This window comes from Polypterus senegalus, unplaced genomic scaffold, assembly GCF_016835505.1.
Source record: "Polypterus senegalus isolate Bchr_013 unplaced genomic scaffold, ASM1683550v1 scaffold_3169, whole genome shotgun sequence".
Taxonomy (NCBI): Eukaryota; Metazoa; Chordata; class Cladistia; order Polypteriformes; family Polypteridae; genus Polypterus; species Polypterus senegalus.
Window position 1 is genome coordinate 55,027 of NW_024383930.1, and position 15,882 is coordinate 70,908.

Consider the following 15,882-nt stretch of genomic DNA (forward strand, 5'->3'; position numbering starts at 1 on the left):
GCTGACCTGTGGCCTCAGGTGGTGAAGCAGCAGCCTCTCCATGGTCTTCATCACATGTGACATCAGAGCAACAGGCTGGAAGTCATTCAGCTCACTAGGACGTGATACCTTTGGGACTGGGGTGATACAAGATGTTTTCCAAAGACTGGGACTCTCCCCTGTTCCAGGCTCAGGTTGAAGATGCGCTGTAGAGGACTCCCCAGTTCCAGGCCTTCAGCAATCGTGCGATCACTCCATCTGGACCCGCTGCTTTGCTGGCACAAAGTCTCCTCAGCTCTCTGCTCACCTGCGCTGCTGTAATTGTGGGTGGGGATGTCTCTCCTATGCTGGTATCAGCAGAAGTATGGTTGGAGGATGCAGTACTCTGAGGTGAGAGTGGGTTAGGGTGGTCAAACCTGTTAAAGAAATTGTTCATTTGGTTTGCTCTCTCTCGATGGTGGCCCCCCGCTTCGAGCTGCAGCCAGTGATGATCTTCATCCCATCCCACACTTCCTTCATGCTGTTATTCTGCAACTTCTGCTCCAGCTTTCTCCTGTACTGCTCCTTCAGCCCTGAGCTGGACTCAGTTCCTTCTGCATGTGCTTGAGCTCATGCTGATCACCACCTTTAAAAGCTCTTTTCTTCTGGTTCAAAAGGCCCTTGATGTAATCCATGGCTTTTGTTAGCATAGCAGCGTACTGTTCTTACTGGAACTACAATGTCCATACAGAAGTTGATGTAATCAGTTGTGCAGTCAACAGCCTCTTCAGTATTCTCACTATGTGACCCCTGCAGGATATCCCACTCAGTAGTTCCAAAGCAGTCCTCAGAGCCTGCTCTGCCTCAGGGAACCACTTCCTGAATGATTGTGTGGTTGTAGGTAGCGCCTTCACTCTTGGTTTGTAGTGAGGCTGAAGCAGAACCAGGTTATGATCTGCTTTCCCAAGCGCAGGCAGCGGGGTGGTGCTGTATGCGTCTTTAACGTTTGCATATAGTAGGTCAATAGTCATAATTCCCCGGGTGTTACAGTCCACATACTGGGAGAAGGCAGGTAATGTTTTGTCCAGTGTCACTTGCTTAAAGTCTCCAGCGATTAGCATAAGCGCCTCAGGGTGCTGTTTTTCTGAGGTGTTTACAAGCGAGGAGCAAGTGGATAACCTCCCAGAGGTAAACGCAACTACTAAGGAGGTACTGAGGGATTTGGAAATTGTAGAGGGATAAGTGCTGCTCAGATTAAATAAGTTGAAATCAAACAAATCACCTGGCCCAGATAATATTTATCCTCCTGTTCTTAAGGAGGCTAGTGAGTACATATATAAACCCTTGACACATATTTTTAGGAAGTCACTGTGCACTGGAGAGATTCCAAAGGACTGGAAAATGGCAAATATCATCCCATTATATAAAAAGGGTGACAGGGCAGATCCAAGAATTATAGGCCAGTAAGCTTAACAAGCATGACAGGAAAATTAATGGAAGGAATTATTAAGGGTAAGATTGAGCAACACATGGCAAGGACAGGAGTTATTCTGAACAGTCAGCATGGGTTCAGAAGAGGGAGGTCATGTTTTACTAACATGTTGGAATTCTATGAGGAGGCAACAAAAGGATATGATCAAAGTGGAGCTTATGATATTATTTATCTGGACTTTCAGAAAGCATTTGATAAGGTGCCACATGAGAGGTTGGGCATCAAGTTAAAAGAAGTGGGAGTTCAGGGTGATGTTTTTAGATGGGTGGAGAATTGGCTGAAACACAGGAAGCAGAGGGTGATGGTGCGAGGAACCTCATCAGAACTGGCCGATGTTATGAGTGGTGTTCCACAGGGGTCAGTGCTAGGGCCGCTGCTATTTTTAATATATATAAATGATTTAGATAGGAATATAAGTAACAAGCTGGTTAAGTTTGCAGATGATACCAAGATAGGTGGATTAGCAGATAATTTGGAATCCGTTATATCATTACAGAAGGACTTGGATAGCATACAGGCTTAGGCAGATTTGTGGCCGATGAAATTTAATGTCAGTAAATGTAAAGTATTACACATAGGAAGTAAAAATATTACGTTTGAATACACAATGGGCGGTCGGAAAATCGAGAGTACACCTTATGAGAAGGATTTAGGAGTCATAGTGGACTCCAAGCTATCAACTTCCCAACAGTGTTCAGAAGCCATTAAGAAGGCTGACAGAATGTTAGGTTATATAGCACGATCTGTGGAGTACAAGTCCAAGGAGGTTATGCTCAACCTTTATAATGCACTGGTGAGGCCTCATCTTGAGTACTGTGTGCAGTTTTGGTCTCCAGGCTACAAAAAGGACATAGCAGCACTAGAAAAGGTCCAGAGAAGAGTGACTAGGCTGATTCCAGGTCTACAGGGGTTGAATTATGAGGAAAGATTAAAAGAGCTGAGCCTTTACAGTTTAAGCAAAAGAAGATTAAGAGGTGACATGATTGAAGTGTTTAAAATTATGAAGGGAATTAGTACAGTGGATCGAGACTTGTATTTTAAAATGAGCTCATCAAGAACATGGGGACACAGTTGGAAACTTGTTAAGGGTAAATTTCGCACAAACATTAGGAAGTCCGAGAGGTCACAAAAGACCCCAGGACAACGTCTAAAGAACTGCAGGCCTCACTTGCCTCAATTAAGGTCAGTGTTCACGACTCCACCATAAGAAAGAGACTGGGCAAAACCGGCTTGCATGGCAGATTTCCAAGACGCAAACCACTGATAAGCAAAAAGAACATTATGGCTCGTCTCAATTTTGCTAAGAAACATCTCAATGATTGCCAAGAGTTTTGGGAAAATACCTTGTGGACTGATGAGACAAAAGTTGAACTTTTTGGAAGGTAAATGTCCCGTTACATCTGGTGTAAAAGGAACACAACATTTCAGAAAAAGAACATCATACCAACAGTAAAATATGGTGGTGGTAGTGTGATGGTCTGGGGTTGTTTTGCTGCTTCAGGACCTGGAAGGCTTGCTGTGATAGATGGAACCATGAATTCTACTGTCTACCAAAAAATCCTGAAGGAGAATGTCCGGCCATCTGTTCATCAACTCAAGCTGAAGCGATCTTGGGTGCTGCAACAGGACAATGACCCAAAACACACCAGCAAATCCACCTCTGAATGGCTGAAGAAAACAAAATGAAGACTTTGGAGTGGCCTAGTCAAAGTCCTGACCTGAATCCAATTGAGATGCTATGGCATGACCTTAAAAAGGCGGTTCATGCTAGAAAACCCTCAAATAAAGCTGAATTACAACAATTCTGCAAAGATGAGTGGGCCAAAATTCCTCCAGAGCGCTGTAAAAGACTCATTGCAAGTTATCGCAAACGCTTGATTGCAGTTATTGCTGCTAAGGGTGGCCCAACCAGTTATTAGGTTCAGGGGGCAGTTACTTTTTCACACAGGGCCATGTAGGTTTGGATTTTTTTTCTCCCTAAATAATAAAAACCATCATTTAAAAACTGCATTTTGTGTTTACTTGTGTTATATTTGACTAATGGTTAAATGTGTTTGATGATCAGAAACATTTTGTGTGACAAACATGCAAAAGAATAAGAAATCAGGAAGGGGGCAAATAGTTTTTCACACCACTGTATACATAGATATGACAACAACACTCATATCAATGACAAAACAATCACAAACCGGATTCCAAAAAAGTTGGGACACTATACAAATCGTGAATAAAAACTGAATGCAATGATGTGGAGGTGCCAACTTCTAATATTTTATTCAGAATAGAACATAAATCATGGAACAAAAGTTTAAACTGAGAAAATGTATCATTTAAGGGAAAAATATGTTGATTCAGAATTTCATGGTGTCAACAAATCCCAAAAAAGTTGGGACAAGGCCATTTTCACCACTGTGTGGCATCTCCCCTTCTTCTTACAACACTCAACAGATGTCTGGGGACCGAGGAGACCAGTTTCTCAAGTTTAGAAATAGGAATGCTCTCCCATTCTTGTCTAATACAGGCCTCTAACTGTTCAATCGTCTTGGGCCTTCTTTATCACACCTTCCTCTTTATGATGCGTCAAATGTTCTCTATAGGTGAAAGTTCTGGACTGCAGACTGGCCATTTCAGTACCTGGATCCTTCTCCTACGCAGCCATGATGTTGTGATTGATGCAGAATGTGGTCTGGCATTATCTTGTTGAAAAATGCAGGGTCTTCCCTGAAAGAGATGACGTCTGGATGGGAGCATATGTTGTTCTAGAACCGGAATATATTTTTCTGCATTGATGGTGCCTTTCCAGACATGCAAGCTGCCCATGCCACACGCACTCATGCAACCCCATACCATCAGAGATGCAGGCTTCTGAACTGAGCGTTGATAACAACTTGGGTTGTCCCTGTCCTCTTTGGACCGGATGACATGGCGTCCCAGATTTCCAACAAGAACTTTGAATCGTGACTTGTCTGACCACAGAACAGTCTTCCATTTTGCCACACTCCATTTTAAATGATCCCTGGCCCAGTGAAAACGCCTGAGCTTGTGGATCTTGCTTAGAAATGGCTTCTACTTTGCACTGTAGAGTTTCAGCTGGCAACGGTGGATGGCATGGTTTCTGGAAGTATTCCTGAGCCCATTCTGTGACTTACTTTACAGTAGCATTCCTGTTTGTGGTGCAGTGTCATTTAAGGGCCCGGAGATCACAGGCATCCAGTATGGTTTTGCGGCCTTGACCCTTACACACAGAGATTGTTCCAGATTCTCTGAATCTTCGGATGATGTTATGCACAGTTGATGATGATAGATGCAAAGTCTTTGCAATTTTTCGCTGGGTAACACCTTTCTGATATTGCTCCACTATCTTTCTGCGCAACATTGTGGGAATTGGTAATCCTCTACCCATCTTGGCTTCTGAGAGACACTGCCACTCTGAGAAGCTCTTTTTAAACCCAATCATGTTGCCAATTGACCTAATTAGTGTTAATTGGTCTTCCAGCTCTTCATTATGCTTAAATTTACTTTTTCCAGCCTCTTATTGCTACTTGTCCCAACTTTTTTGGGATTTGTTGACACTGTGAAATTTTGAATCAACATATTTTTCCTTTAAAATGATACATTTACTCGGATTAAACGCTTTGATCACATCATCTACGCTCTATTATAAATAAAATATTGACATTTGCCATCTCCACATCATTGCATTCAGTTTTTATTCACAATTTGTTTAGTGTCCCAACTTTTTTGGAATCCGGTTTGTACATTAGCAATCATGTTACGTTATTTTTAAAATTTTTACTTTTCTTTTTCATTACTTCTTTAACACACTACTTCTCCACTGCAAAGCGCGGGTATTTTGCTAGTATACTAATAAAAGGCAAAGCCCTCACTGACTGACTGACTGACTCACTCATCACTAATTCTCCAACTTCCCGTGTAGGTAGAAGGCTGAAATTTGGCGGGCTCATTCCTTACAGCTTACTTACAAAATTTAGGCAGGTTTCATTTTGAATTTCTACGTGTAACGGTCATAACTGGAACCTACTTACGTACATATATATGGCCATAGCCTGCAGCTCAGTCACCGTGTGAGGCGGAGTTGTGTCTCTCATCGTCACGCCTCCCAAGTAATTGAGTGCCTGCCCATATAAGGCCGTCCATCAGCAGCAATCCAATAGATACACTGCTGCTAAATATTCGCGGGTTAAGGACTGTGCTTATGCAAACGAAGTTGAGATGGTCAGGGATAGAATAGTGTTTGGCACAAACTCAGCCAATTTGCAAGAGAAACTTTTAAGTGCCGGGTCTTAGCTAACATTAAATAAAGCTGTGGACATCACAAGATCGCACGACATAGCACAAGCATAGCTGAGAACCTTCGATGCATGTATTCCGAGTGGCACACGTGAACTGACTGTGAACGCAGTACGCAGAGAACAAGCAAGAGCTCCAATGAGCGCTGAACTAAAAATGTATTACATAATTGAGAAGGCAGCAAAAGAATATGAAGCGAGTGACACATACAAGCATTTTCATAAGTGCAGCTACTGCGGAAACAAAGCACGGTGTAAACCTTAAGTTTAAATTAAGTTCATAGACATGCTGCTGCTGTGCTTTCTCATGTGAACTTTAAACGATATTTGCGAGATACAAGTTTAATGAGAAGATGCATTGCCGGGCCTGATCTAACATTAAATAAAGCCGTGGACATCGCAAGATCACATGAGACTGCACAAGCACAGCTGAGAGCCTTCGATGCATGTACTCCGAGCGGCTCACGTGAACTGACTTTGCAGGACTGGGAAAGGTAAACTTGTGCGTGCAGTGTGTGATATCTCAGATAAAGAGGAAGACAAGCTGCTTATTGATGCAGTAGGAAACGAACAACCCTGTGACGCTGAACAAGCCTTTGTACACATATCAATAGGAAAGCAAGGTGTAAAGCTTAAGTTTAAATTACGTTCATAGACACGCTGCCCTAAATATTCTGAGGGAAATCCACAACTTAATACCGGGAATGCCTGTTAAACATCTTAGATTCACGAGTACCGATTTGGGTAGTGATCACTTCGATGAATGAAACCTGTTATCTTTACAACAGTTGACAAACACGGGAATATAACTTGAATACAACATATCCTCCAAATACAAACCTGTTTCAAAGAAATAATTATAATCAAATCCTTGATGACAGCAACACTCATAACAGTGGCAAAACAATTATATTGACAATCATGTTACGTTATTTTTATTTTAAATCCTTTTCTTTTCATAACTTCTTTAACACACTATTCTCTCAAGTAAGCTGGAAATTTTGCTAGTGTGTGCATATATAGTATATATATATATATATATATATATATATATATATATATATATATATATATATATATATATATATATATAAAATAGCATCGGCCCTAGCACTGACCCCTGTGGAGTACCACTCTTAACATGAGCCAATTCTGATACGGTTCCTTGCACCATCACCCTCTGCTTCCTGTGTCTGCCAATTCAGACACCCAGCTAAAATCATCACCCTGAACTTCTTTTAGTTTGATGCCCAACCTCTCATGTGGCATCTTATGAAATGCTTTCTGAAAGTCAAGATAAATAATATAATATGCTCCACTTTGATCATATCCTTTTGTTGCTTTCTTATAGAAATTCAGCATGTTAGTAAGTCATGACCTCCATCTTCTGAACCCATGCTGACTGTCTAGAAAACTCCTGTACTTGTGATATGCTGCTCAATCTTATCCTTAATAATTGCTTCCATTAATTTTCTTGTGATCCATGTTAAGCGTACTGGCCTGTAGTTGCTTGGATCTGCCAAGTCACCCTTTTTATATAATGGGGATAGTATTGCCATTTTCCAGTCCTGCACAGTGACTTCCTAAAAATATGTGTCAAGGGTTTATATACAGGTATGTACTTGCTAGCCTCCTTAAGATCTTGAGGGTAAATATTATCTGGTCCTGGGGATTTGTTTGATTTCACTGTATTTAATCTGAGCAGTTCTTCTTCCTCTACAATTTCCAAATCCTTCAGTACCTCCTTAGAAAATGTGGGTTTAGGGTGTCCAATATTTCACTGTCTATCTTTTAATCCCCCTTTACTATTTCTGATGCATTTCACCTGCTCCTTGACTGGTCTTTTACTACTATAAAAGTGAAAGAATCTCTTAGGGTCATCTTTTACCTTATGTGCTGTATTCCTCTTTAACTGTCTTCTAGCCTCCCTAATATTTTTCTTAATGGTTGATCTCATGTTGTCATATGCCCTACGATTCTATTGTATTTGGCACCGTCATGGATGACAACCTGTCTGGCGTGCTCTCTGCTTTTACTGCTTTTTAGTATTTTTTAAGCTGATTTTTCTTCTTTTTCTTTCTTCCTTTTTTTCTTTATTGACTTTGGATATTTATTTTGGTTAATGTATAGTACTTGTGTAGATACAGTAATTAGTATTTACTAGACTAGACAATTTTCAACACCAACTACTCTGCGATGACTGTGACGCCAAGCGGCTCCATTGTTTACAGACGGGAACAGCTGCTGCAGCTCCGACAGCACAACCGAACTGGCGTCCAGCATGTCATCCCTGCGGAGATCAAGAGGAACTACCATGGCTGCCGAGCAGGGAGAACACCATGGCTGAAGAAGAAAAGATTTCGTCCTGCACTTCCTGCAATAGTGATGGGGAATGTTAGATCTCTTGTGAATAAGATGGACGAGTTGCCGGCGCTAACAAGGTCGGGAAAAAAAAATTCTGGGAGTGCAATATTATGTGTTTTACGGAGACATGGCTGAATGAAAACATCCCAGACTCTGTAGTGTATTATAATGGGTTTCAGTGTGTAAGAGCGGACAGAGACACCGGCATGAGTGAAAAGAAGAGGGGAGGAGGACTCACTCTTTATGTAAACAACCGCTGGTGTTCTCCCAGTCATGTTAAGATGAGAATGGCTGTGTGTACTAAACACATTGAAATGTTAGCAGTCGGTCTCCAACCATATTATCTGCCCACAGAATTTTCCATTATCATCATTGTTTATATTGCCCCCGACACTAATGCGCCGCAGGGCTTATGATATCATCAGCTCTGCGACCACGGACCTCCTGACTCGCAGTCCGAATGCGTTTATGGCCATCACGGGAGATTTCAATCAAACAAACTTCTCCACTGTTTTACCAACATTCAAGCAATATGTCGATTGCAAAACCAGACAATAAAATACTGGACCTATTCTGTGCCAATGCTACAGAGGCATACATCTCCATCTGTCTCCCTCCCTAGGGCAGGGCTGACCACAACCTTGTCCACCTCAGGCCCCTTTATAAACATGTTGTCCAGAGGCAACCTGCAGTCGAGAAAACTGTTACGAGGTAGACAAAGGAAACCGAGCAGACTCTGCAGGGGTGCTTTGAGGCAACGGACTGGGATGTTCTCTGCAGTTCCCACAGGGACAATATAGACAATCTGACAGACTGCATCACAGAATACATTAACTTCTGCGTGGACATGGTTGTTCCCAAAAAACTGTTTGTTGCTTCCCCAACAATAAACCCTGGGTAACCAAAGACATCAAAGCCACACTCAACAAGAAGAAGAGAGTTTTCAGAAACGGTGACAAAGAAGAGTTATGACTGATATGGAGAGAGCTGAAATTTAAGATTGTAGAGGGAAAGACTGCTATAGGAGGAAGCTGGAAAGCAAACTCCAAGTAAACAACTCCAGGGAGATGTGGAATGGAATGAGGGCCATTACTGGCTTGAACCAAAAGAGAGATGTTGGGATGGATGGGGACATTGAAGAGTGCAAACGACTTAAACTTGCACTTTAATAGGTTTGACCTCCCTTCGTCTCCTCCCTCCACACCTGGCTCATCTCACCTTCTCATTTCTCCTCCTCCCTCTCCCGACCCCACAGCCTGCCTCTCTCTGTCCTTCTCAGCAGTTGACATCAGAAGGGAACTGTGTAGTCTCCATCCCAGCAAAGCTGCGGGTCACGATGGCATCCCAGGGCCCTCAGGTGTTGTGCTGCCCAGCTGTGTGGAGTGCTACATTTGATCTATAACATGAGTCTGAAACTGCAGAGAGTCTCGTCGCTCTGGAAGACATCATGTTTGATTCCTGTCCCTAAAAAGACACATCCATCGACACCCAACGACTACAGGCCAGTGGCTCTGATTTCGCACTTTATGAAAACACTGGAGAGACTCATACTGAAACATCTGCTTATGCTGGTGGAGCCCTGGCTAGACCCCCTACAGTTCGCTTACTGGTCCCGTATCGGCATAGAGGATGCCTTCATCTACGTGCTGAATCAGGCTCATTCTCATCTGGATATTGTTGGGAACACGGTGAGGGTCATGGTTTTTGTCTTCTCCAGTGCCTTTAACACATTCAGACCATCACTACTTGGGAATAAGCTCACAGAAATGCAGTTAGATGCCCCACTTGCAGCCTGGATTACGGACTAGTTTAAACAATCGACCACAGCATGTCCAAATGAAGAGCTGCCGCTCTGAAAGCATCAAGAGCAACACGGGGGCGCCACAGGGAACTGTCCTATCACCTTTCCTCTTCACCATCTACACATCTGACTTCAGGTACAGGTCTCAGTCATGTCACCTGCAGAAATTTTCCGACGACTCTGCCGTTGTGGCCTGTATCAGGGATGGTCAGGAGGAGGACTATATAGGGGTGTGGTGGAAAGCTTTGCTGGGTGGTGTGAGCAGAATCATTTACAGTTAAACATCACAAGGACTGGTGGTGGTGGACTTTAGGAAGCGGCTCCTCCTCCCACCCCTGTCACTATCAGAGGAATGGAGGTTGAAGTAGTTTATGACTGTAGGTAACTGGGAGTACACATTGACAGTAAATTTGAACACAGATACTGTGATTGAGAAAGGGAATAGCCAGCTCTATCTAATGAGGAGGCTTAGGTCATTTAATGTATGCAGGAAAATGCCGACAATGATTAATCACTCTGTGATGGAGAGTGCGGTGTTTTTACAGCTGTGAGCTGGGGCAGTGTGGTGAAGACAGCTGATCACAACAGGCTGAACAAGCTGATTAAAAAGGCTGGTTCTGTCCTAGGCGTCAAACTAGAGGATCTGACGGAGGTGTTCGAGAGGAGAATGCTAAAAAGCTCCTCAGTATCATGGACAACCCCTCTCACCCCATGCAACCTCCTTGAGGAACCATCAGAGCACACAGCAGCAAAGACTCATTGCCCCCAAATTGCAGAACTGAACACCACAGGAGATCTTTTCTACCTGTGGCAATAAGGCTTTATAACTCCCTCTTCATTCTGTAGGTGTTCTTTTCAGCCTGTTGTGGCGGCATGTTAGTCCCATTATGTCATCACAAGGAGCTAGTTCATTTTACTGAGGCACAAGTACCAAGTCACTTTTCATAACCTACACTAATAATCTGTATTTAATAATAATCTGTTATATTTATATTTTGTATATTTGCACAATTGTCATATGCTTGTTATATGCTGTCGTATTTTTGTACATTTGCACAATTACTATTTTTCTATTTTTAAATCTTTATTGTACTATATTTATTTCTCTTGTTGCACTGAACATCCCAATGACATAAGAATTTCCCTCGGGATGAATAAAGTCCTTATCTTATTCACTTTGGAGTTATTAGTCTTATATATCTTATAAAGCTGTTTTTCTTTTGCAGCTTCTTTTTTAACTCTTTATTAACCCACTGTTGAGTTTTTTTAATTTCCTATTAATTTCAAATTTAGGTATGTACCTTTCCTGCATTACTTGTAAAACATTTTTAAACCTGTTCCACTGCTCCTCAGCTGTCTCCACACTTAAAAGCTATCTATCCTTTTTAGACTTTGCCGCTTTTGCTCAAAAATTGCTCTACCAAAGTTAACCTTAACAATTTTAGTCTTTGCATCCTCACTTTTACAAAACACTGAGAACTGCTTTATATTATGGTTATTTGGCCCTAGTGGTACAATCACCTATACACCCTCAATTCTGTCTTGATTATTACAAAATACTAAATCCAGACAAGCTTCATCCTCCGTTGCTGTTTTAAAATACAGTGTTAAAACAGTCACTGATTACTTCTAAAACTCCTGCTCTTGTGCTTTTCCATTTCAAGGTTATCTCAATTAGTATTCAGATAATTAAAGTCCCAAATGACTATAATATCCCCTTATCCCCTTATCGGGACAGTAATTTCAACACACATCTTTTTAGTAATATTAAAAAGGCAAGTTTACAGGGGGATATTATAGTCATGGGGGACTTTAATTATCCAAATATTAACTGGGATAACCTTACAGATGGAGGAGCACAAGAGCAGGAGTTTTAGAGTAATCAGTGACTGTTTTTAACACAGCATGTTAAAGCACCAACAGGGGTGAAGCCTATCTGGATTTAGTATTCTGTAATAATCAGGATAGTGAATTAGGTATGATTGAACCACTAGGGTCAAGTGACCATAATGTAATACAATTCTCAGTATTTTGTAAGAGTACAGATGCAAAGACTAAAATTGTTAAGAACTTTTAGGGCTAATTTTGAGCAGATCAAAGTCTAAGTAGGATAGACTGGGATAAGCTTTTAAATGTGGAGACAGTCGAGAGCAGTGGAACAGGTTTAAAATGTTTTACATGCAGGACAGATACATACCTAAATTTGGAAGTAATAGGAAACTAAAAGAAAGAAGTTGCAAAGGAAAAACTGCTGTATAAGGCATATAAGACTAATGACTGCAAAGAGAAATGAAGAGCATATGAGAAAAGAGGCTAAAAGACAGTTGAGAGGAATATAGCAGATAAGGCTAAAAGAAGACCCCAAGAGATTCTTTCAGTATTTTAGTAGTAAAAGAACAGTTAAGGAGGAGGTCAAGTTCATCAGGAATAGTAAAGGGAATTAAAAGATACAGACAATGAAATAGCAGATGCCCTAAACTTACATTTTTCTGAGGTGTTTACAAGTGAGCAAGTGGATAACCTGCCAGAGGTAAACACAACTACTAAGGAGGTACTGAGGGATTTGGAAATTGTAGAGGGAGAAGTGCTGCTCAGATTAAATAAGATGAAATCAAACAAATCACCAGGCCCAGATAATATTTATCCTCGTGTTCTTAAGGAGGCTAGTGAGTACATATATAAACCCTTGACACATATTTTTAGGAAGTCACTGTGCACTGGAGAGATTCCAAAGGACTGGAAAATGGCAAATATCATCCCATTATATAAAAAGGGTGACAGGGCAGATCCAAGCAACTATAGGCCAGTAAGCTTAACAAGCATCACAGGAAAATTAATGGAAGGAATTATTAAGGATAAGATTGAGCAACACATGGCAAGGACAGGAGTTATTCTGAACAGTCAGCATGGGTTCAGAAGAGGGAGGTCGTGTTTTACTAACATGTTGGAATTCTATGAGGAGGCAACAAAAGGATACGATCAAAGTGGAGCTTATGATATTATTTATCTGACTTTCAGAAAGCATTTGATAAGGTGCCACATGAGAGGTTGGGCATCAAGTTAAAAGAAGTGGGAGTTCAGGGTGATGTTTTTAGATGGGTGCAGAATTGGCTCAGACACAGGAAGCAGAGGGTGATGGTGCGAGGAACCTCATCAGAACTGGCCGATGTTAAGAGTGGTGTTCCACAGGGGTCAGTGCTAGGCCGCTGCTATTTTTAATATATATAAATGATTTAGATAGGAATATAAGTAACAAGCTGGTTAAGTTTGCAGATGATACCAAGATAGGTGGATTAGCAGATAATTTGGAATCTGCTATATCATTACAGAAGGACTTGATAGCATACAGGCTTGGGCAGATTTGTGGCAGATGAAATTTAATGTCAGTAAATGTAAAGTATTACACATAGGAAGTAAAAATATTAGGTTTGAATACACAATGGGCGGTCGGAAAATCGAGAGTACACCTTATGAGAAGGATTTAGGAGTCATAGTGGACTCTAAGCTATCAACTTCCCAACAGTGTTCAGAAGCCATTAAGAAGGCTAACAGAATGTTAGGTTATATAGCACGATCTGTGGAGTACAAGTCCAAGGAGGTTATGCTCAACCTTTATAATGCACTGGTGAGGCCTCATCTTGAGTACTGTGTGCAGTTTTGGTCTCCAGGCTACAAAAAGGACATAGCAGCACTAGAAAAGGTCCAGAGAAGAGCGACTAGGCTGATTCCAGGTCTACAGGGGTTGAATTATGAGGAAAGATTAAAAGAGCTGAGCCTTTACAGTTTAAGCAAAAGAAGATTAAGAGGTGACATGATTGAAGTGTTTAAAATTATGAAGGGAATTAGTACAGTGGATCGAGACTTGTATTTTAAAATGAGCTCATCAAGAACACGGGACACAGTTGGAAACTTGTTAAGGGTAAATTTCGCACAAACATTAGGAAGTTTTTCTTTACACAAAGAACGATAGACACTTGGAATAAGCTACCAAGTAGTGTGGTAGACAGTAAGACGTTAGGGACTTTCAAAACTCGACTTGATGTTTTCTTGGAGGAAACAAGTGGATAGGACTGGAGCTTTGTTGGGCTGAATGGCCTGTTCTCGCCTAGATTGTTCTAATGTTCTTGCATTTAAATTCTGTTTGACATAAACAGCAACTCCATCTCCTTTTCTGCCCTGTCTGTCCTTCCTAAAAAATGTGTATCCCTCTATGCTACACTCATCCCCATCTTTATTATTTAGCTAGGTTTCTGTTATTGCTATAATATCATAATTAGGCTCTGCTACATACATACAAAAAAACTCATAATCCTGGCCCACCTTAAATCCCCTTCGCACCTCTCCGCCAGCCGCCTTTTGTGTTGTAAATGTGTCAATCAACACAAACTGCAAGCAGCCTGTTATCCTATCCCCCCTGACCACTGCCGCAGTTCAAGTCACAAAGAAGGTTGTCAGTGCCACCTGCAGCTAAAGTCACTTCAGTACACATGTACTTTGTCAGCATGCCCGTGTCGATCAAACACAGGAAATTCTGCAGTCTACTTGTGACGCTACTTTGTAGGAAGATAAGTAAATAAATCAAGGTAATTAACATTCGACCTGACTTTTATATAAGTAACATGTAAATGTTTTTTATGTAAAGACCATCAAAAAAACATAATCACAAACAGGACTTTGATCGATACATTGGCAAGCTTTGTAAGCCCTGCTTTTTTTCTTTGAAGGACACGTGTAGGTGCAGATTGACTGGCAGGATGACGCCCGACCTGTTGCTGCATCCAAACAGTGCCATCTTTCACCTTTATGCCTGGTGCAGCTGCGTTGTTCTTATGTGTAAGTGGATGTTTCTTGCAGGAAGGTCTTTTGTTCTCTTTCTTCGATGTAGAACCCTCATCATCATATCTGAGTTCCCCTGTTATAGCACGCCTTTATTTGAAAGCTAACAATATCAGATCGGGCGGAGCATGAATGTGACTGAGAGAATAAAACTGAATTAATGAAAAAAAAAGCTAACTTTTACAAGTACCATAAATTTACACTGGCTGTTACAGACTCAAATCAAATGTATGTTTTTATTCTATAATAGAATAAGAGCAGCTCACTACTCAAAACAGAGGCATCTGGGATTGAACTGTGAATGTCTTGATTACAAGTCAGTAGGTCTTACTGCTACACCACCAAAGCGGTCATATCAATGTCGCACCCTAACGCGAGTTCTTTTTCTGCAGTTATATCTATACTAATAAAAGGCAAAAACCCTCACTGACTCACTCACTCACTGACTCATCACTAATTCTCCAACTTCCTGTGTAGGTAGAAGGCTGAAATTTGGCAGGCCAATTCCTCAGGGGAGACTGTATTTATTCCTCGCATCCCTTGTGGACAAAATCTCAGACCCGACAGCAGGTGTGGTTATAAAGCCGCTTTATTTTTAGAGTCACGGTGAGAAGAGTTTCAGAAAAGCAGACAATCAAATATACATGACAGCGCTAGGACTCTTCTGAACCCCGCCTGTTGGGTGGGGGCCAGTTTTTTACCCCTAGAATGCGTAATTTAATATCATTATAAAATGTAACAGTCAACACATTTATTATACACAAACCTTTAGCCCCTTCCCAACGCCTTTGTCAACTTGATTTCTTGGCTCCTTTGTTATGGCTGCTCAGATGTAAGCTAAGGGAAAACGTGATAAGGCAGATTCATGTGTGGAATGCTCAGACCTTGAGTCCTTTTCACAAACATTTTCTGTTTGCTAAAACAAAGCATGCTGTTACATGGTTTTGTAAAGCTTACTTCTCAGACATGAATTAGTACAAGGAAACTAAGAGAACATTCGTCTTCCACATTCCCCCCTTTTTTAGCAAACAAAAATATTTGATCAGGGAGAGTTGAGTAGGAAAGGGTAGGAGAAGGAGATGGAGTGGAGTGGGTGGAGGAGTGGCTGGCTGTGCTGATTA

At 41.4% G+C, this 15,882-nt stretch overlaps 1 long non-coding RNA gene across 1 annotated transcript in view; it reads left to right on the plus strand.

Annotated features, from left to right (window-relative positions):
- LOC120521732 overlaps positions 1-14,689 on the plus strand; it is a 29,188-nt gene extending 14,499 nt beyond the window's left edge. The window contains exon 3 of the long non-coding RNA XR_005632184.1: positions 14,650-14,689. This is a non-coding gene — a long non-coding RNA (uncharacterized LOC120521732). The remainder of the gene's footprint in view (positions 1-14,649) is intronic.
- Positions 14,690-15,882: the final 1,193 nt, after the last annotated feature.